Here is a 22297-nt window from a genome sequence, read left to right on the forward strand (position 1 = left end):
CTAACAAGTAATTCAAACAAGTAGTCTGATATTCTATTTTACACCTCTCTTATATACCAAATTACAGCCATAAACATAATTTCTCATTGGTTCTTAAGAAATTTCAGTTCCTTCATTGACTGTATTGGTATCTGGGATTAAAACTGTAGTTTATTAAGGAGATTTTAATTGCAGTTATTGCATATTGTCAATAGCCCTTAAACCCAGTCATTTAGCTAGAAATACATTAAATGTTAACAGTTTACACAAGAGGCATCCTGGTTCCCTAACACAGAGCTGATTGACGACATAAGTAAAGTCAGTTTCCCCTACCAGCAAGAGCTATCCTTTTTTCCCCTTTTGTTACACAGGAGAGGAAAACCCTGCAATCAGCTCAGCATTTCCTGAAAAGTTACAAAGAGCCTATCCCTTGAAAGAACTTCAGGCTTCAATCAGAAGCAAAACCATTCCATGTGAAGTTATGAAATAATGCACACAATATGATCTTACTCTGTCATTTTTCCTCATTGTACCACGAGTCTCTGACTCGGTTTAATGTAACTTTGTATCAAAATTGATGCAAACACTTTTTTTTTAAGGATAGTTAATTTTTTTTAAGAAAACACTTTTCTGCTTATCCTTGTTCCTTAGGTGCAATGCTTTTCAGAAAACAGGAATAGAGAAAAAAGTGTAATCTCATAGCCTACCAGAATACTTAAAGAAATTTCCTTATGAGTTTAAGCTTTATGCTACTGAGTCTTTGTTTTTCTCCACATGGAAACCTGTCTTCAAATGACAGCATTATTTTTATTTTAACAAAGATTGGCTAGGATGTGTGCTGGCACAGCTGTGTAAGCTAATGAAACAAAAAGAATAAATTGCTGCTGTGCCTTTACAGTTTTCTTCCATTCCCTCCTAATATTCCACAGTTCTCTGTGAAATATTAAAATCATACCATTTTCAGTACCAACTTGTGACAGCTTAACTCAGTGTAACTCCCTACATCTCCACTGCTTTCTTTCCCTGTGTTGTTCCATTACCACAGAGCAAGGGTTCAACAAGGGCTATTAGAAACAGCAGTGAAATGTCTCACTACAAATAGTTCATTAGTCCCTAAAAGAAAAGTTGTTCTCCTAAGGATGTAAAAGCAGCTCTTTTTTCCAACTGCAGTCAAAATAACAGGCAGAGTTTTCCAGGACTGGCATCTTAAGGACAAATGTCAAGAGAATTTAAGAGCCTTTTGTCTAAAAGAGGAAGGAAAGTAACTTTTGGTGGAACATGTTAGTTATTAAACAGCAGCTGAAAGTTCCTACAGGAAAGAATGAAATATGAGCAAATGGTGTCAGCATGTGGATGTGGACCATGTGATAAAAAGCAAGTCATACCTGGTTCAAACAAAATTCACAGAGAGGGAGAATTTTTAAGCACTAGATTGGTGCATGCCCAGGGGATTTTGGTGGTTTAATTCTCTCCTGTGGCACGTACCCTTGACAACAAACTTTGCATTGAAAGCATGACAAAAACTCAGTGAAACTGAAGAAGCTGTGGGAAATCCCTGTGTTCTTAAAGGAAAATATAGGTAAGAAAAATTGTCTGATAGAGCAGATGATATCAACCATCTCTGTAATGGTTTACATTGCATCTCTTAGAGGATACCAAGTGCTTTGGAAGGTGAAAAAAAATCTTGTAAGCAAAGAAATCTTTTTAATGTTTTGATTTTGATGATCAATTTATTCCCCAAGCATAAGTTTGTATTTTTGCAGATATGCACAAGAAACAATTCTTCTGTTTGGGAAATGTTACTTTCCTTCATTACTTTTGTGGATTTTTACCCTAATTTTGACTTTCATTGCTTCAAAATTGGTATTTTCCCATCTCCTTCTCAGAGAAGTTGCATTTACTACATGCTTAGGCACTGCTTTTAGCTACTTCTGAAAGAGGACAACCAATTTCAATAGCTACTCTTCTTGATCAGTACTTGATTCTATTAAGCTGCAGTCAAAAAAGACAAAGAAAAGTGTATTATATGTAAATAACTGGAAAGTTCAAAGAACATGAATATCTTACAGACAATCATAGGCAGAACTCTCCCTTGTTTACTGTAAGAGATATGCTGCTGAGAGGTCTCATTTATTACATTACCTAAGGTCAGGCTCCTGCACTTAGCTCCTGAATTGTCTTCTGGACTCCATCTAGCCACATTCCTGATGGGAGCCCAGGGAATTTACCTGGCTAACTTAATCACCTAAGAGTCATCATCACATAATGCCAATTAACTTATTTTACATAGTTGCAGTGTGTTCATTACTGCCACAACTGAACTAAGGTAACATTCTAGGGAGTGGAATCCCTCCTGATAGCTTTTATACACTGACTTGCCCCCTGTAAGACTAATCCAGTGTCCTACTGTTTATTCAGTTTACTTCTAACTTTAGTTACTTTTACAGGATTACAAGACATCAGCCTGCCTGTACAGTGCAATAGTTCAGTGTATCTCCAGCAAGTCCAACACACCCAAGATGCACTCAGCAGAAAAGGGAACGAATATAATGAAAATCAGATGGTTTTGGCCTCCCCTTTGGTTTTATACACCTACTTCTGCTTATTTCATATATTCTACCTCAAAAGATACAGTTGACTCAAAATATAAAAAGATGCAAGAACCAGGCACCAGTCTGATTTAACAACTGCTTGCTAGCTGAGGAGTCATGCACACATCCATTATTACAAGCCTAAAAATAGCAAGCCTTTGAGAGGCTCTTAGTACAGCAAAATGTGGCATATTGATATAAAAGTAATTTGTGGATGAAAGAAAAAAAGATGGTAAGAAGCTATTTCAAACAGATGGTTAAAGAAATAAAGCAATTTAATCCCAACTTCCAGAGGCAAATATTGCCATCATTATCAGTGATGTTAGAGCCAACTGCTCTACCTGGGTTCTTGCTGCATTCCTTTCAGAATGTCCAGGCTCCCAGTCAGTGGGGTCTACTCCAGATGAAAGCTACACAATTTTCTATCACTCCTTGCACATTCTCTAGTGAGTTTTCCTACCCATTTTCTATTTCTCCACAGCAAACCTTCCCAGAACAATTGTGTTCCTTACTGTTCAACACTTTGCACAGTAGAAATCAGGTCCAGTTGGGCCCTCAATGAATCTGTTATGACAGCAAGGTATCAAATATCAGATGGTGGCCCATAGCTTCTTCTTTCTCCCTAACAGATGTGCAGGCCACTTCAGAGGCCCTGGCAGAACCATCTTGGCTGGTCTACTGAAATGAAGCATTAGTGCTGGCAATCAGCCTGGAAACCTTAAATATGGTACAAACTGTGACTCCAGCCCAGAGGAAAAAGGGTAAGAAAATGGTAAATACCTTGAAATTAGAACTCTGTAATCTCATCTAGCCTTTAAAATCAGAAGTCTAAAACTAAATACTGTGCACATATTGCAGCTACACAGTGAGGTTCCTTATTTGTTGACAGATCTGGAATTTCACATGAGTCTGTCACACAGGAGCACAAGGAGGAATTTGAGGAGCAAATGTGAGGTAAATACTCTTGCCATGATCTCACAGCATCATTTTCCACCTCCTACTTTTAAGAAGGGCACACCCTCAGGACGATTATTTTGATGTGTGCACCATTTGCTGGGTGGAGGCTCTACACACTCCTTGACTTCCAGAAGAGATGCCCCATGAAATTCACTCCCTCCAAGCACATTCTCCTTTACAAGCAGAAAGCTGCAGTTTAAGGAGGGCAGCTACACACAAAACCCCCAGCCTGCAGTTATAGGATAAGCCTTCTATATCCATTAGCACAGGCAGCAAAGGATTCCCAGCCTGAAGAGAGACAAGAGGAGCAGCTGAGAAGTGGCTTCCTCAGATGCTGAACTGCACATGGAAGTCCCTGTAGATATGGGTCCCTGGTGTCCAGCCAAAGGGGGCAAAACTAAAGACAACTAGATATAATGGGTGGAAAAAGAAGCTGCTTCTTTTAGGCAGCCTCCTTTTCCAGAGTAGCTCAATCTAAGAGTCTTTCTCTGAATACACACTGCACTAGAGGCTCATGCAATAGAGCATTTGTTAGCAGCATATTTTATGGCCTGAGAAGAAATAAAGTTCAACTGCTCATGCTCTAAAGCACTGGCAAAACACAGCCATCCCTCAGCTCAAACCCACACTTTGGCACAACACTGCAAGATGCAGGCTATACTCATTAGACAGATCAGTTCTCAGGTGTGATCCATTTCAGTCTGCAAAGCTGACCAGAAAAAAATAACAAAATGATGAAAAAATGCTTCCACCACACCCACAGAAGACAGCCCGGTTGAACAGTTTAAACACTTTATAGACCAGAAGTGCATGATTTTGAAGACCCCAGCATGGCCATTTCCTGGTGTAATAAACACCTGGTCAATCTCAGCTGGAAACACTGCATCCATTCCTGGCAACACTGAGGAGGCTTTCTAAAGGACACACTGTTTTTTTTCACCAGGGTGGCAATGAGGTGTCTAGATAAGGTTTCTCACACAACTAAAACAGTGCACAGACTACTTGAAAGGAGGTGCTAAAAGGAGATGGTTCACTGTGAAAGTAGAGCTCAACTTTGAATTTCATTAGAGATACTGAAACATGTAACCAAAAAAAATCTTACAAAAAGGATATTACTGTGATGGTCACTAAATTTTTTTCTTTTGAAAAAGGGGAAGTTCCACAAGGAGTCAAGATAATGATGACATGATACTAGAAGAGGAACATTTGTAATGTGTAGTTCTGCTGTAACTGAAAACCGTCAAGACACACCTGTGCCAGAGACAAAATCCTCTGTATTCAAGGGAACATAAAATCAGGAACACTGACACAACACTTTATTAATACTTGTCAGATAACATGAGGAAGTCACACCATTGACTTCAGTAACTACTGAGGAATCAAATGAGAAAGAATTTACAAATTGTAATTTTCTATTAAAAGCAAATCAGCTGTAGTGATGGAAAGCAAACATTTTCACACATCTGATTTTATGCATCCTTGGTAGATTTCAAAGGTGCAGACACAACATGAAAATTATTTTTAGAGCCCTATAGCTGGATACATTTAGTTAACTTTCGCTACTTCCCCCCCTATAAGCAGGCATGTTCTCAACAATTTTCCCTTTTATTCTGGAATGCCATTGTGATTGGGGATCAAGAGACTTTGGGTTTGTCTTATTTACCAAATTTTACTTGAATGAAAAAAAATGCAGAGTATCTATGTATCACCTAAATGGAAAAACTGAATTATTACCAAGGTCATAATGATTTATTGTGGAAATTTTAGTTTCATTTCTAAAGGAGGGAAAAAAAAAAATGTTCTTTTCAAGGCATAGAACAGTATTATCTGCTGAATATCAATCAGTACTGATTCTTTGTAAAGCATTTTGTCCATCCAAAACATCAGTACAGCAGTAGTAACTGCTATTAATGAACATTGCAAGTAGACCATCTGACCAGAGCCATTATTTAGACCAGTCCATGCCTGACTTCATTGAAAATTACAGTAATATTTTTTTAGTCCTTAGTTAATCTATTCAATATCAAAATGGCAAATCCCTCTGATTAGCTCAGTACATACACTGTGATTGAACATCTGAAAGGAGCTTCAGAGGTGCTTTGCACCTTCACGTCATGTGCACAGGGTCACTAAAGAACAGAAACACAAACCTTAAAATTCATTACCCAGCTGATGCCATTTAAACTCAGCAATGAACTTACAAACTGTGTATGCAAGACAGGAGATCACTTGCCAAGATGACATTTACAATCCAAGTAAACAAGCAGCACAGTCTAGATTTCCTAATGCATCAGGCTGTTTGCAGGCTCTGATTGCTGCTGCTTATTGCTGCTGCTTAATGCTCAGACCACATGCATGCAGAGAAGCCATATGGTTGTGGGAAAACAAACCACTCGGCTTAAACCTGAAATCTGCATCCTTGGAATCAGAAAGGACTGGGTTAAATGGTGGATTGTGTTGTCCTCAAGCATTCCTCCAGTCTCCTCCATCAACACTGATATACCTTTGTTGGAGCACTATGGACTCACTTGGCTTTGCTAAAGGGATGGAAAAACATGTTTGGAAGAAACAAGTGAGGAGTAAACAAATGGAGACAAAACAGGGCATTTGTGGAACAACTTAGAATTACTATATTGCTAAAATACCCTTGTAAAGTGAGGAAATTGGCTGTGAGTAGGTTAGCAGCTACGAAGAGCCACAAAACCTCAGCATGGTTTGAAGCAGTTTTGCTGAAGGGAAGCAGCTGTAGTAGCTGGCCTGGATTCTGAAATGTGTTTGGGAAAAAATCCCCAACAAAACAACAAAACTCCCCACATGTTCAAGATGTACATATCTGCAGAGAACATCAGAAGAGCCTTAGAGAGCTCAACAGAGGCTGGATGCGAACTACACTTCTCCCCAGGAAGAAGTGCACAGGGATCCTCATTCAATTTGCTCTCTTATTTTCCCTGTGCAGCCTCTACCAGCTTTTTTTCTTCCCAAAGGTAGGCTGGGTTAGAAAGCTCTTAACACTCCTCTTTCTACCAAGTGTATTTATCTGAGCAAGTCCAATAGGCCTGAATCCAGCTACAACAAACTTTCTGGGCACCTCTGACTGTTATGAAATGTAGTGACTCAGCCAAGCTACATCAAAAAGAGAACATATTTTATTTGTTTACTGGAACTTAGTAAACCAGGGCAGGAAAAAAAAAAGCATCAGAAAGGACACATCCCCACATGAAAACTTAGTCCTTCTCTCTGACCCTAGGGAGGTGCCTCTATCTGGCTTTCTGCCTCCCCATAGACTTTTGACTGTCTGCCTCCCTCCCCAGGCCCATTGCTCTGCACTTCAGACACTCCTGGTCACATGTCCTGTGATGCAGTTGAATCAAAGGTATCAGTGCTTATTTACAACCAGCATTTCCCCACAGTTCCCATTGCCATGGTGAGCAGCAACAGAGCCTGAAATATAAGGTCAAAACATAGCCTAGATATCTCCCACAAGCCACATGGAATAATCATTTTCTGAGGAAATTTCTGGCATAAATTTGCACTTGCTCTCTGACCAAAAGCACACCTCAGCTTAGCACTCTGGACTCCTAACTGAGCTCCTGAGACAGAGAACAATAAACATCCCCAAAAAGCTTGAACCCAGATTCCTCTGCAGAAACTGAAGAGGATCTTGCCAGTTCCTTATAGGTTATCAGTGTTACTTCTTTGATCTCTGTCAGCCTCTCTGTGTTTCCTTCTACCATGTGGAACTTCAGGGCCATGGTACATATCTGCACTGCTTGCCAAGCACCCCAACATTACTTCATAGGAATTTGTTATTATTTTCCATCTTTCAGAACCTTTTAGCCTATCCTTGCACAAATAACGTATGACAATATAGGTTGCATGTGAATATATTTGTGAAGACAAACCAGACCTCTTCCCCAGTTGCTATTCCACTGAAAATCAAATGTCAGTCTGCATGTCTTGGATTACTCAGATATAATGCAGTTAGCATCACAGTACAGTTATGTGAACTGTATCAAACTAATCAGACATTGAGACAGAGGAAAAAATAGGAGAAATCAAATGAACCCTGGAAAGAGACATCAAGTCCAGGCTCCCAGGACTGCACATACTGAAATGCCTGAGGAAAGACAGAAATTATTGTGGTAAGTACATCACAATTTAGGCCAGCCTAAGAGGGAGGCTGTCAACTTGGTGGAAACCTGGACAAAAGCAGATATTCAGCATAAGAGACTGTATTCTGGAGACAGGTATGAGGACACAAAGTATGAAGCACCAAAAAGGCAGAAACATAATAACAACATACAATCGCTGTCTTGTCTCAGCAGGAGTCAAATTTAAATTACTGGGACCTACCAGATTTCCGTTAAATTGACATTTCTGGGCGTTAAACAGGATTATTCAATAGATGAGAACACAGAAGTGCAGTATTGGCAATAAGTGTCAATATATCAGAGTGGTGATACTGCAGCCCAGTTTGGTATCCTAGGCTTGATGAATAATACACTGGGCAAGACAGAAGCTTTTCATTTCTGTGTTGCCTCCTGTATCACCTCAGCCTTCTCTGGATTAATTTTAAAACAGCTATTTTGGAACTTGTGAAAACAAAGGCACCTCCATGTCAGTTTTAGCTTTGGAAACTGTCAAAAATCCAATTCTAGCTGCAGCTTATATAGAATCAAATGCAGACTCAGGCCTTAATTTTGACATAAGTATCAAAACACAAGGACATCAGTGGTTTTTTCCTCTGTAAATTGCAACAGATCTTCACTGATAAGTTTTCATGTCATAGTTGCTTTCTGATCTAAAAAACAACAATGCAATTTAGAAATTCTTCTCCTCTACCTTGATACAATCTTGAGGAATGCAAGTGAATTCATTTTAATCTGGAACACCAGAAAGATGAAAGAGAATAAAAAATTTAAAAGAGATCAAAATTAAGAAAAAGATGTAATATCCAAGGAAAACAAATAAATATTTAGCCAGAAAATAGATATAGCTGAATGGAAATTGTCCTGTGCAATATAAAAAGTGCTGGTAACACTTTTTTGGCTTGGCTTTGTTGTTTCAGTCCTAAGAGATCTGAAATATTTGCCTTGAACTGCTACTGACCATACACATCAGTTTGATGAGAAAGACCAAAAGTTTAGTATTAAGTGTGTACCATAAGCTGAGGAGCAACAGCTCAGAAGTTGTATCATTCAGCAGGCAAAAGTACACTACAGCCTTCATATAGCGAAATAGGTCCTCTCTTGAAGAAAGCCCATGGAGTAAAAACAAAAGAACACTGTAAGAAAGAGCAAAAGCTCTCCGTGCATTGAGGTGACGAGCGTGCAGCACATCAGAACTTTTCAAAACACTACTGCACTTCCTAGGTCACCACATGCAGGTTCCAATATCTTTCCAAAGGAAAGAGTCTGGAAACTGGTCTGGAAGATAGTCCTGATCAATTCCTACATGACAGATATATATGTCACTATATTGTGGGACTGAACAGCAGCATATGCAGGCCAAGTCTCCTTCCTGAAGGTAAGATGATCCTGAGCAAGTCATTTCCCTGTCTTCCTCTTGATATTTCCAGCTGTAGCAAAGACAATGATGATGCCCACTGTATCATCACTGATATTATGCATTTAGATAAGATGATGAAAATAAACAGAAGTGGATATGTACTTAAGATGAAATAACTTGCTGTAGCTTCTTCTCTTCACTATCATGCAAGGAAGCATAACAAGATACTGAACTGAAATGCATTTTGGAACTGGACAATCCAGATTCAACCCTAGCAGTGTAAGAGTTAGCATCACTATTAATACGCTGAATACTGCTTCTCCAAAAATATCAGGGTGAAAGACCAGACTTCACCTCTAGATCAGACTTTCACCTCTAGAAGGTTGGAGTTTTTCCCTCTCCACAGGTATGTTATCATAAATATTAATTGGAAAATGTCTATGTACTTCAAATAGGAGGGGGAAAATGTGCCCAGACTGGCGATGCCCATGGCAGCTGCAGTGAGGAAACAAGAAACTAAAGAAGTCTAGACCAACATGAAAGCTTTTAACATGCCACTGTAAAGGTTCAAGTATCAGTTAGACAGAGTCTAACTGACTCTGTGACTGTAAGATTCAGATGATTTTATCACCAATCACCTAATTATTGTGCATACTCAGCTGAGAGGAGCTGTGGACACAATTTGACTCTCATCATTTGAATACATAATTTTTTTTCAATTTCTATTTTTTTGAAAGACAATACAAAAGTGAAAACACAACTCCTAAAAGAAATAGCAGAAAAGTCTTACTGAGGAATCATATAATCATAGAATACCAGGTTGAAAGGGGACCTCAGGATAGTTTTGCAGTGGCACTCCCAAGGCGATGCTCACCTCACCTGTGCCATTCTTCCATCATGGAATCATGCCCAGAAGCTTGTAATCCAGCCCAAGGACTCCAAAGAAAAATGTAGTTGTCCCCTGTACCCAATGTTCATCTAAATAACAGTCCCCAGCAGCAAGAAATTGATGCAGCATAGCTCTTTGTGACACAAGCCCTCTGTGATCTGCCTCACCCACACCTTCTCTCTTTCCTTGGTAACTCTGGAAAAGAGCTTACCCTTCCCTTGGACTCCCTTTGATAGCAAGGGACACCCATTTGGCTCTTCTCAGTGGAAGGAAATCCTCATGGTTCTAAGGTACCTGTGACAGCCAAGGCTTACCTATTCCCTCTGGTTGTTTGAGCACATTATCAGCCCAGATGAAGATTATAATGGATGCAAGAACTCCCTGATGGCTTTTCCCCCAAAGCTAAATCTCTCCTTTGCCGCTTTATGAAAGTTGAAATATTTAGGTGGGAATGAACCAATATCAAAATTCCATGTAAGATTTTTTAACTCCAGGATGGAACTTCAAAAGGAAGCTAAAGAAATACACTTAATCTGCTCTGTGACTACCAGCACTTCTGTAAAACAAATACAGCAGCGATGAAGGATCTCACAGGACCCAACATCTTTGAAACTCAGTCTCATGCAGCATAAATTCAGTCCCCTGATACATCCATCCATCCATCCATCCTCTTTTCTACCTCCTCTAACTGACTACATTTGAATCATGCACATGAGAAGAAACATCAGGACAGTACCGTTAGCTGCACTACAAGTCACAGAAGCACAAATGGCATGGAACGTCTGAGCCTTTTAATAATGATGCTCTTCTCCGCTGCAGATCACCTGGCACGCACAGTTCAGCTCTCTGAAAAAATAATGCAATCACTCCCTGATTAAATTACTCCTGGAGTGGAAAAGACATTGAGCAGCCTGCCTGTTTCAATTGGCTGTGTAGTGACTGAGCTCCATGAATATGGAAATAATTAGAAATGCTAGACCAATATAGAGGAGGACGAGGAATATGTGACCCACATAAAGGGCGTGCCGGAGTTGCATGAAAGTGCAATCATAGTGTAATATTAAACAAGTGAAAAATCCTTGATATCAGTGATGGACGTTAGAAAACAAATTAATATCACTTCAGTAAAATGCCAGAGGGTTCCAACTGAGATACAAAGCCTTTTCAAATGCATTTTACAAGCTCCTTTCTCCTAGAAAAGAGGTAAAATTGAGATTTTATTTTAAATCCTAATTCATAAATCTAATCCACACCTTTGTGTCTCTTTTTCTCTTGATGTTTAATAAGTTTACAATATTACTAAGTAGCTGCCAGACAAGTTTTTTACTTGGGCTCTGAAGCTTTGACCTTAGCAGTAGTTAATAGCCCAAAAGATTCTAATCAGAGTATGAGAAATGGACAAGTACCCTAAGAAAACGAAAAAGCTTTACCACCAGATGAGCCTGTTTTCACCAACTCAAGCAGATTAACTGCTTGAAAGAAAGTAAGAAAATTATGGCCCTGAATTTACTGGAAAAATTCAGTCACATACATCTGTAAAATCTCTAAAAAAAGCTTACATTTTCCTTGGACATGACTCACTTCCTCACTTGCCCACCTGTGCTAACCAGGAAGAACCAGCACTCCAGTATAAGAGGTGCTTTGGTGAAATTGAAGTGCTCTGCTCCCCACATACTCATGCAGCTGGAGTACACAGCACATGCAGGCACCCCACATAGCTCTGTCTCTCCTGCCACTCCCTGGAATTGCTGGCAAACAAGGTGTGTTACAGCAGCCTTCTTCAGCTTCTTCTATCTGGCTGTCATAGCAAAAGGCAGATCCAATAGCAAGGAAGAAAAATGAAGTCTAAACCACACTGGACAAATGCAAACATCCATACCCACTGAATTCTAAACTTTTTTTGTCCCCATCAGAAAACTAGGGCCACCAATTCATAACAATACTTTTAAGGGGTTCTGAGATGTGCTCTCAAAACTGTTTTGCAGGTATCTTAATTTGTGAAGATCTAGTTTCTTAGTGTAGTTAGTTCCTAAGGATTTTAGAGTGAAGCTTTATTTTCCTTTCTCTAATGCTAAGAAATTTTCCTTTCATTCCTTTAACATTATGTAAGTGCTTTTCATTTCCTGAACAATTTTCAGAGAAAGCCGCTATATTTTTGGAGTAGCTTATTAATTCATAAATTTATATACATAGTTCAATTAAGTATCAGAAAACTTCACCACTGACTTTTATCTCATAAAATCATCTTATACTATCCTGTAAATTGAAAGGTCAGTGGCATGTTTTCTATCCCTGTGGCTCAAACAAATCTCTGTATCAATTTTTAAGCTAGCAACCAATACTTTCACAGTAAGTTCATTAATCTAAAATTATTTCTGTTTAAATTTGCTAGGATTAGAGGTAACATTATGATGTGTTATATATTCCCTTCAGACAGTTTTTTTACTTAATAGAAGTATGATGAGAAAAAAGCAGTGCAGGTAACATGATTCACTATGCACACCACTTTATATTTGGCTAATAGCTTTTTACAAGATTTCCCAAAGTTTATTTAAAATCTCTTCCCTGAAATCTAAAGGCTACACCTTCTCACAAATAAAATAATACAAAGTTTCCTGTACAAAGGGTTTTTCAAAACTTTACCTCTATTACCTCTATTTTCAGACTATTCTAACTGAAGAGGAATGCTTTCCTAAAATACTGGCTCCACATTAAAAGCACACATGGGAAAGACTATTTGATGTAAAGCTCCTCCTTTCAAAATCAATACAACTCAAAGTTTCCCTCTGTGAAGAAAGACGGTATGTACGTGGTCATTGTAAATGTTAATGAAAATATCAGTTGTAGGATAGGATACATGAATCAAAGAACTCAAATATAGACATACTCTGGTCTGGGCAAGCTGAAATTTAACTGTCCTATCAGGGGTTGGGTGACTGGCTACAAAAGCTAAAAAATAAAATTGCACCCTTAAAAACTGGAAGCCACTTATTTCACTGAGTGATTACCACTGATCCCTGGCACATGTAGCTCTGTCTAACTCTGTTATGATCATGGTCAGGACTTTCATAACTACCTTCTATTAAATCAATTCATAGGGGAAAATACTGGAAAAATCTTAAAATTGTACAAGTATTAAAATCCCACTTTTAAGATTGAAATATTCTGCCCTCCCAGATGTAGTTGAAGTACCGCCTTGGTAGCAGGAATGGCAGCACAGGTGACAGAACATCTCCTTTCCTTTCACCATTCACATCCTAGCAAAAGGTGTGAGTGCAACACAAACCACTGACCTCAGTACTGGTCTGGGTAACATGAAACTCTCTGAAACTCTCTGCCTTGGTGCATGTGCCTGGGAGGCCTTTGGATATTCAATCACTCCTGTGGTTTGAACATTTTGGCCTGTAATTCTTTATTAAGCCAACTTTCAAAAGAAATTATCTCTTAGTAAACCAGATGAAGTTACAGATCACTCAACTAGTTTGAATTAAGTGATTCTGATTTCTAAATATGGCTATACAATAAAACATAATCTAGTAGGCAAAAATCTGACCTTAAATGGAGGACATAAAAGTCCAGCTTTTGGTTCTGCCACTGGGCCAGTGGCAAGATTCCATGTGAGTCTTTTCACCATACACAAAACAGGAACAATAAGAGAATTGCCTCAAAATCCGAGCAACATTATGAGCAGATGATTAATAGATATATTGGGCTGCAGACTTTTGGCTTTGAAAATCTTGATCCAGTTTCTTATCCTGGAAAGGAAGCTGGGATTATTCAATTTAAGAACTGTCAACTATTTATAGCCTCAGCTATAAAAAAAAAATTCTTTTAAGAAACAGCGAGCCAGAAACCTCTTGTTGCCCAGCCATCTCCAGTAGAAACAATTCCCAGGGGTATCTACATACTGTTCCAATGTTGCTGGAGTGCATATTGCTCCATGTCTTCTTGCCAGTAAATTGCAAACCACTGTCAGACACATAATGGAGAGGAAAAAGGAAAAAGCAGTTCTGAGGATTTAACTTCAGTAGAGTTTCCATCACTGTTCTGTTACTTTAGGAGGATGATGCTCATGTCCAGGTGACTCAGTAACATTTTTCTGTTATCAAGGCAATGCAGCCTGATCTAATGGAAGGTGTGCTTGCCTATGGCAGGGGGGTTGGAACTAGATGATCCTTAAACAATGTTCAATGCAATGTACTTTTAAGAACATTGCCATTGGCATGGAAGTGGGCTAAAAAAGTACAGTTTAGCCTAAAACACATAAACCTGTTGATGATAAACCTGAAAACAGAATCCAGAACTGTAACTACTCTCACACTGAGGTACCTTAACAAAACCAAAAAACACACAGCTCTCTGCTATCTTCTGACAATCAACTTTCTGTCTCCATGTCAGAGGAAAGAGACAGCTCTGCACAACATTGAATGTGTTAATTTACTCATTGGTAGAGAATACAGCTCACCATGAAGACATTTTTCTGAAAACTAAGTCCCAAAGTGAGGGGAAGACATTTACTCCTATTTTGACTAACCAGTCAAATATAAGAATGTAACACCTACACTAATAAAGATATCTGTGAGTCTCTAACAAGGAAACAATTGAGGACAATGATGACATCTTATCTGGGTACACACAAACAGCTGAGGATGAAAGATTAACACTGCACTGTCTCAAAACTTTTGTAGTGCAACTGAATAAAAAATGAGAGTTTCTTCAAGAATCAGAAAATGCCCTGAGGTATGTTGGTGTGGACAAAGATGCAGTGTGACAGAGCTTTCTCTCACCAGAGGGTAACTAACGGATGGAGGCTTGTGAGCAGGCTTTCTCTAGAAGATGTGGCCTGAAAGGTAAGCTACATGCAAACAAAAAAATTTTGTCAGAAGAGGATCAAGTCAGCAGGACAGGGTGAAAGAAAATAGAAGCTAGGTGTAAATAGATTCAGCATTTTTGCCTTATGTTTTTTGTCCATATCTTCAGTAAGTGTTTCTAAGTGCATTGCTGATTTTAACTGTTACAAACAAAAGTTCATAGTGCATTTCCACTTAACCTCTCTTGAATAGTGCATGGTTTAGATTAATGAGCCTTTCCTTGGCAAGACACAGGTAAGAAAACAAGCACTCAGTTAACCAGGTAATAGGAGCCCAGTTTGGGGCATGCAAGGTGAAATATAGCAAGCCATGAGCTCTGCTACATTGACTAGATAGAAAGCTGACACCACAAACATCATGGAAAAAAATGAACACCTTCCAGTAAGTCATGGAAAGCAAGAAGGATGGAATCCAGTAAGATACTACATCAACTCCCAAAAAACACACCAAGCCATACACATCACTTATCCTCCTTTTCCATTCATGTTTTCTGGCAAAGTAATGTCCATAGAAATGTCAACACATCATGGTGAGACTCTAATAAGATTTGGAAATCAGTACTGGCTACTCACAAACCAGAGATCAGAAGGGAAGGGAGGCAGCCCAGTACACCCTCTGCCAGGGATGGTGAATCAGAGATCCTATCTATTTTTTTCATAAAAAGGTTCAGAAAACATGTTCTATAAAGACTGCATTAGTTTATTATACTGCTTAATTTTAAGTTTTTAAAGGAACATTCAACTTGAGATAACTTTAAGAATAAGAAATAAAGGAAATTTTTTTTGACAGAGAAAAGACGTTGCAGACATAAAGTGGGTATTTGCACTGTGACAGGATATGGATTTCTAACTCCAAAAAATAAGATGACAGAAAATAATAAGATTTGGTGTAATGTTGATTAAAGAAAGTTAAGCCTCAATGAGTTTTAAACCTTCTTAGAATTAATTTATTCATTTGAATATTGTAAATGTTTACAGTGGTAAATATTTTTGTTCCATAAAATGAAAAATAGTTTAGTGTAACTTTGTAACTCTGCCCTCTATCATTCCTTACCCCATCCCAAGTAAAAAAAAACCTCTTGACAAACTGTTAAAGGACACGTCTGAATGGAGCTAACACTAGGTGGAATTCAAACAGCAAACAGCTTCAGAGATGCGAGGAGCCAAACAAGATAGATTTAAAACATTTTGCTAAATCAAAAGTGTTTCTACACATGCAGTACAGTATGTCTGCCTTAAAAGATACAAACTCCCTTTGTGAGAGATGCCCCAAATATTCAGCTAGATTGATTTCAATAATGAGAAAACTATAGAAAGCATGAGCAAAAATCTTGAATTATGAAAACTGCAACCTTGATACAGAAAAGAAAAGTTAACATCCCTTGAATGGCAAGCTCTTAAATTGCTTGAAAAGAAATATAAACAAGAAGTGGTATTTTCTAATTCCCCATGTATTAACTAGAACTCACCAATAGTGGTGTCCCACACAAATCCATTTTCAATGCAGTTGCATTGGGCAATGTTGCAGTGACACCTTTCAGCTATTCTGATGCTCAAAAATAACGATTCAACCTTTTAAAGCTATATACTTCCTGTAAGAAGCAACATTAAGTAGACAAGGAAGTAAACAGCTTGATATGAATAACTATTTTATTTGGACTGCTCTTAAAAAAGAATACACAAAAAGTACATTGTATATGTTTGAAAACAATACTACTCAAGTTAAACATTACCATAAAAGTAATTCTTTTACAAGGAAAGTGATTCACAGTGGAAACAATTTGAAACTCAGTTTTACAAAGTTTGCATAAGAACTGCCCACCCAGGTCAAGAAATCCGCTCACTTCCACACAATATGATAAGCATAGTGGACAAAATCAAAGCAATTGCAAAAAATGATCTTTCATTGATCCAGAGAACACAGGCTAATAGGAACATGCAGATATGTAGTAGACATTGTTGAAATAAAAATACAGGATTTTAAGTCTCACATAGAGAAGGAACAGTTTTGTGACAAGTATAAACATATTTTATCAATAAGAAAAACAAATTGCAACAGGATAATCTTAGCAACTATAATGAAAGTAAATACTGCATCTACTTCATAGTCTAATTTCAGAGATAAGGATAAAAAATTGCCTTACCTCAAATACAGCTTGAAGAGAGACATTAACAATATGCCTACATCCTTTCTTAGTTCCCTTGATAGCAATCTAAGCAGAAATACAAAGTAGCAAATAACTATCTTTCCTTCAGACAGCATGTGCCCAGGAATAACACACTTCCCAGTAAAGAGTGCAGAAAAGAAATAAAAAATTAAAACTCAAAAAGACAATCCTTGCAAAAAAAAAGACAAGAACTTTATATATTTGAAATTCATAGTATGATTTATTGCATTTTAAGGGAGTAGAGACATTCAGGAATTAGATAATATAGACTTAACTGTGATATTACCTCCATGCTCACTAAAATATTAATTCAGTACATTTGTCCACAAAAGGAAGATTGTAAATTCATCCACACAGAACCCAGACACTGGAGACATAAAAAGATTTCTATTCCAGTAGAAGGCACACATGGGCTCACACGATACAGCCTTATTAACTTGCTTTTTCCTCCCAAACGACAGTGCTTACCAAAGTGACACTCAAATGTTAAATGCTTTGGTCAAGAGTTCAGTCACTGACCTGCAATGAAAGCCTTATGTTCAGCTTCAACATTTTCTAACAGCAAACAAGGAGAAAAAAAATGGTTTCACGGAATGAACTGTTAAAAAAGAAAATCCTCACATAAGCTTTCCCCGAGGGGGAAGAAATATCCACAAGCTTTAAATTGGCCAGGCGGATTTAAGAGGAAGCAAAAAAAAAAAAAAAAAAGGCAGCTCTTTCTGTTGCGTCAAAGAGCCCACTGTGCAATAGGAACAGTGAACAGAGTTGTTAAACTGGCAAGCTTTTGCTGAAGACAGCTTTTCAATATGCTCTCAGCATCGTCTCCCAGGGCTGGCTGGAGACAGTCCCACTCCTCTTATTTGGGCTCTACTCCTTCAAGAGGCAATCGCTCTTAAGGACAGTTTCTATAAACACACTGTTCTCCTGGCTTGGCTGCACATGATGAGGGCAATTGCACACGTATACATACCTGCACTCAGGGAGCAGAACTGCAGGCACTTAGGGAAAATGCAGGCACACTCAAACTAGCCATCATTACCTTGGCTTAAGAGCAGGATGCTATTGATGACTGACTGCTTGCTAAAACTCCCTTCCCCACTTAGACCATTCAGTGTGCTGTTGGAAAGCAATCCTGAAAGGCACAGTACTTAGAGAGGAAACCTCTAATGCAATTCCACTGGGACATTGCAGCCCCAGCAGTGCTTTCTGACTAAAGGAAATCAGTAGTCACATGCTGCTGCCTAGCTTTGTGTGTAATGCAGAGAGCTCAGAGAGCCACCAGAGACTGCAGCTACATGGAATGAGTGAACCATCCCTCCCAGTAATGATGGCTCCATCACTGAGGACATCTTTAGGGGCTGAACCCGTGTACATAAGGTGAACAGAATAACCTGGTTAAACATTAGTAAAGCCACACTCATTACCACATACAGGAAACTGCCACACAGATCTCTGCAGGTGAGGACAGCGCCCTGCATTCCTTTTACAAGCCATGGAGACCTAAGCAAAGGCATTCAACCTACTCCAACCTGCATCTGGTCTGCTGAGCTGCCTTCTGGGCTCCACTGCCTACAAAGGGAATCCATGATGGCTTTCCCAAAAAGAGGTTGCAGACAGCAACATTTTTAGAGATGAGTGCCACTCCAAATGACAAGGCGATGAATGCCTGCAACATGTGCGCAGAAAGAACTTGCAAGGAAGAATACCATTGGTAAGGGACAGGAATAGAAAAGGGAAAATACAAACTGTGGAATACACTTTTCAATGTGACTGCAGAATTAAAAGTGGGGACAAACATATGCAGCTGGTTGATTTAGAATTTCTCTTCTATTTATACATACTTTTGGAGTTGCCACAGGGACATAATGAGCCTGAATATGTGGGAAGGCAGCAGAAGGAAATGAAGTATATGCAGGAACTAAATTCTCTCTATTTGTGTTCTTTCTCTACTTTATGAACTTCTGTATGGAAAAATTACTGGTTTAACAGCTTCTCTTGAAATCCTTCCAGGTGAAAATGAATTTCTCTCCTAAAAAGTGTTTCCATAAATGACAGACTAAGCTTTTGCAAAAAGTACCTTCAACTTAGAAGTGAAATACAGCATTTTCTAAGCTTTTAGCCCCATAAATTTAATGCAAGGTCCTATTTGTGCACCAAGCAGTGTGCTGCTTTATTGTGTTCTCACAACACCAGACAACTCACTGTGTCCAAAGCCCCAGCTGTAGTGTCACTGGAGTGATATGGGCGTAGATTTGGCCACATGAGAATAGAGTAATTAATAATTCTGTCTGTGCTGTGTGGAAGATAATTACAATCTGGTTCAGCTCCCCAGACCTAAAAGCTAGGCAGGTATTTTAATACTCTCACAATAATAATATCTGCTCATAAGATTACCTAAATGTTTCCCCCTATAAATCCAGACTCCCCACCACTCATCAGGGTCACACTGCAAGTAGAAGGAAACTGGTAATATTTGTTCTTTTCTTGAAATTGATTTTTTTTGTTTAATTTAGTATAATAAAAGTAGATTAATTTTCAAGTTGAGCAGGTGGCTGGAGCAGATGATGTCCTGATGTCCCTTTCAACCTAAACTATTTTGATTCTGTGAAAATGAGGTCAATTATTAAAAGCTGCCTTAGGCTATTACAGAAATTAGGTGGACTGTGGCCAACTTCAGTGTTTTGAAGCCATAATTTGGATTTGACTGTCAGCTGCAGTTTCAGAGTCAAAGATCTCCATTATATCCCTTTGGGAGAAGCTACCAGATCTGCTGAAACATAAAACATAAGCATTTGTAATGATATTGTTGTCTGTGACATCATTAATAGATATCACTTTATGGAGAGAGCTGTATTGGTTCCAACACATCCCTTGCTGCTCCACTCTTGGGTTCCCAATCTCTGGGTTTTTTCCCCTTCTTATCTATCACCCAGTCATCCAATCTCAATTTAGTGTCCTTCTGCTGCAAGAGACAAAGAAGACATTGAGAATTCTGAGTGACTGAAAGCCCAGACAACTCATGTCAGCTTTAGAAATTCCTCTGCACAAAGGACACAGAATTGACAAAAAAATCTACAAAATAAGAAAACCTTTTGCATGTTCCCTAGTTTTTGTGTAGACTCCACCACACTGCTAGTTCAACACATACTGTCTTCTCCAAGGCCTCACTTAGAAGATGTTGAGAAGATGACCCCTTTCAAATCCTGTCAGTATTATGCAAAAATTTAGCTTCCTTGTTACCCATGCCAGACATAAACTCCTGCTCCCCAGGCTAAGGAGTGGCTATCAATTCAAGCCCTCACCACTCAGCACAGCATTTATCCCAACATTTGCACTGCCACATCATAGACCACTTTATCCCATACCTAAAACCCAACCTGCACACCCTTAGGGCTTGTTGTAAATACTCCAGTCGTGTGTAAGTGACAGCAGCCTACGGCAGCAAGCCAGGAAATCCAACACAGAAGGAATGCTATCTGCTGGAACTATACTGATCCAGAAATGTGGAAGGTGGAGAATGACATTCAGAGCCCTTTGCCGCCGCCAAGTGCCAACCCAATACCTTTCAAACACTCTTCTGACTCATGAAGACTCGCTTTTGTGGTGCAGAAGGAATTTAAGCACTACCACCAAGGTCTACAATATGACCTTTGCACACATCATGTATCCATGTATCCATCCCTGTGCTGCATCAGCTACACTGCCTGAAATATCTCTGTTACTCACAGGCCTTCCTCAAGAAATGGGACAATCTTCCCAGGGAAAAATCATGCTTCACTACTGCCTTGAGGTCAGTGCTGCCTCTTTCCTGCTATAGAAGGTCACAAAGCCTCTTCCTGAAAAACAAGGCTCATGTAGGTATTTCAGCTGAGTCCTGTATTCCTGCAGGAAGGAGGCCTGAGTGCACTTCCAATTGTCTAGCCAAAACATTGAGATTCAGCATGTCCTGCACTGTGGAAATCCAAACAGTACAATCTGGGGAAGAACTCAGGAATGCCACTGTAAGTGGAGAGGAAGCTTCAGACCCTGACAGGCTTAGCCCAACCCCACCACCACCTACATGCCTGGCTCCTGGAATGGGAGAGGAGCATGCAGTGCCATTGGCAGCACATCAGTAGTTCAAGTTTAGAACAGCAGTGGCTCTAAACTGTCAGCCTGGCTGAAAACCAAGTTTGTATTCCAAGTACCTTCAAATGCTAGTCTGATGTCACCTGTTGCAGACACAGTGCCCATATTCTGAAGAAGCACAGTGCTCTTCTTCCTCCCATCCACAAATGAAACATCAGTGGTGTTTCCTGCTTACTCAGTGGAATCACTTGCCCCAATCCCCTGCAAGTCTGATCCTGCTGCTTGTCTTGTATCTATGTGAGGATCACAGAGCAAACAGTTTTACCTCCAAAGTCCAGAGGTCGGGCAGCCTGAATGTAAGTCTTTCCTTAGGTTTAAACTCTTCCAAGCCCCAACCAGACTGTGCCCTTCAGACTTGTCCTCTTCTGTCAAGTTATGCTGTTTGTACCATACAAAAGTGGACCCTCAACTTCTCCTTTCCTGGGGGGGCTGAGTGGACTGGCAAACACATGGAGCATTTGGAATGCAGAAGCAAGGATTCAACAACTGTCTGCAAGAGACAGCAGTACTTCATTTGAAAAAAAAATTAAAAAAAACAACAAAACCCAACAGATTATTTACAGTTTTAAAAGAAATTTGAAAAAAAAAAAATCCAGTGTCCAGAGGACACACAGGCACACACAAAAGGAAAACAAAAAGATAAAAGGGTGTTTCTAATTTATTGGAAGTATTCCCCCTTGCCTAGTGGATTAAATACAGCAATCTTGCTTTCAGGATACTTTGTGAAACTGGTTCCAAAACTACCATCTCCCTGCCTAGCTGATGTCTAGCTAGGGGTGATTCTGCACCAGCAATTTTTCAGGGCACTCCTCACACATCCATTAATTTTCAGAAATAACTGTTGGTAATCCCCTGCTCACCCATTTCACTCCTGCAGCATCCTGATTCTGGCCTCACAAGCAGCATAGGGGGAACCCCAACTAGCCCATCAGCTCTTGCTGGGCAGTTTCCAAAGAGACAGAATACACAACTTTATTACCATATTCAGTCCCACAATGCAATTATATAATTCTTAATTTATTATTATTATTATTATTATTATTATTATTATTATTACTCAGTCAAATTTGGCTGTATACATCTGCACAGGGACATGGAGAAGAGCTCTGGGTAGACCTACACACCGGCCAGTGATTAACATTGCTGCACTTGCAGGGGATTGCAGGGCTGTGAAGCCTTTTTTAGAACCTGTGCCATCCCACAGCAG

At 39.3% G+C, this 22297-nt stretch overlaps 1 protein-coding gene and 1 long non-coding RNA gene across 4 annotated transcripts in view; one reads left to right on the forward strand and one right to left on the reverse strand.

The window, feature by feature from the left end:
• The window catches only part of CSGALNACT1 (chondroitin sulfate N-acetylgalactosaminyltransferase 1), a 42012-nt gene extending 24154 nt beyond the window's left edge, over positions 1–17858 (reverse strand). Inside the window, exons 1-3 of one of the 3 annotated variants that reach the window (XM_071431733.1) lie at positions 17482–17858; positions 16939–17007; positions 10661–10770 (exon numbers count right to left, since the gene is read on the reverse strand). The gene's annotated coding sequence lies outside the window, so the exon portion shown is untranslated. The remainder of the gene's footprint in view (positions 1–10660; positions 10771–16938; positions 17008–17481) is intronic. The other 2 variants (XM_071431732.1, XM_071431735.1) reach the window with 2 other exon arrangements.
• On the forward strand, positions 3197–14768 carry LOC139592198 (uncharacterized). Its single transcript, XR_011679937.1, has 3 exons — positions 3197–3331; positions 12589–12725; positions 14613–14768. It is a non-coding gene; the product is annotated as an uncharacterized lncRNA (long non-coding RNA).
• Positions 17859–22297: the final 4439 nt, after the last annotated feature.

This window comes from Agelaius tricolor, unplaced genomic scaffold (genome assembly GCF_023055355.1).
Source record: "Agelaius tricolor isolate 1412-34295 unplaced genomic scaffold, bAgeTri1.0.p SCAF_8, whole genome shotgun sequence".
NCBI lineage: Eukaryota > Metazoa > Chordata > Aves > Passeriformes > Icteridae > Agelaius > Agelaius tricolor.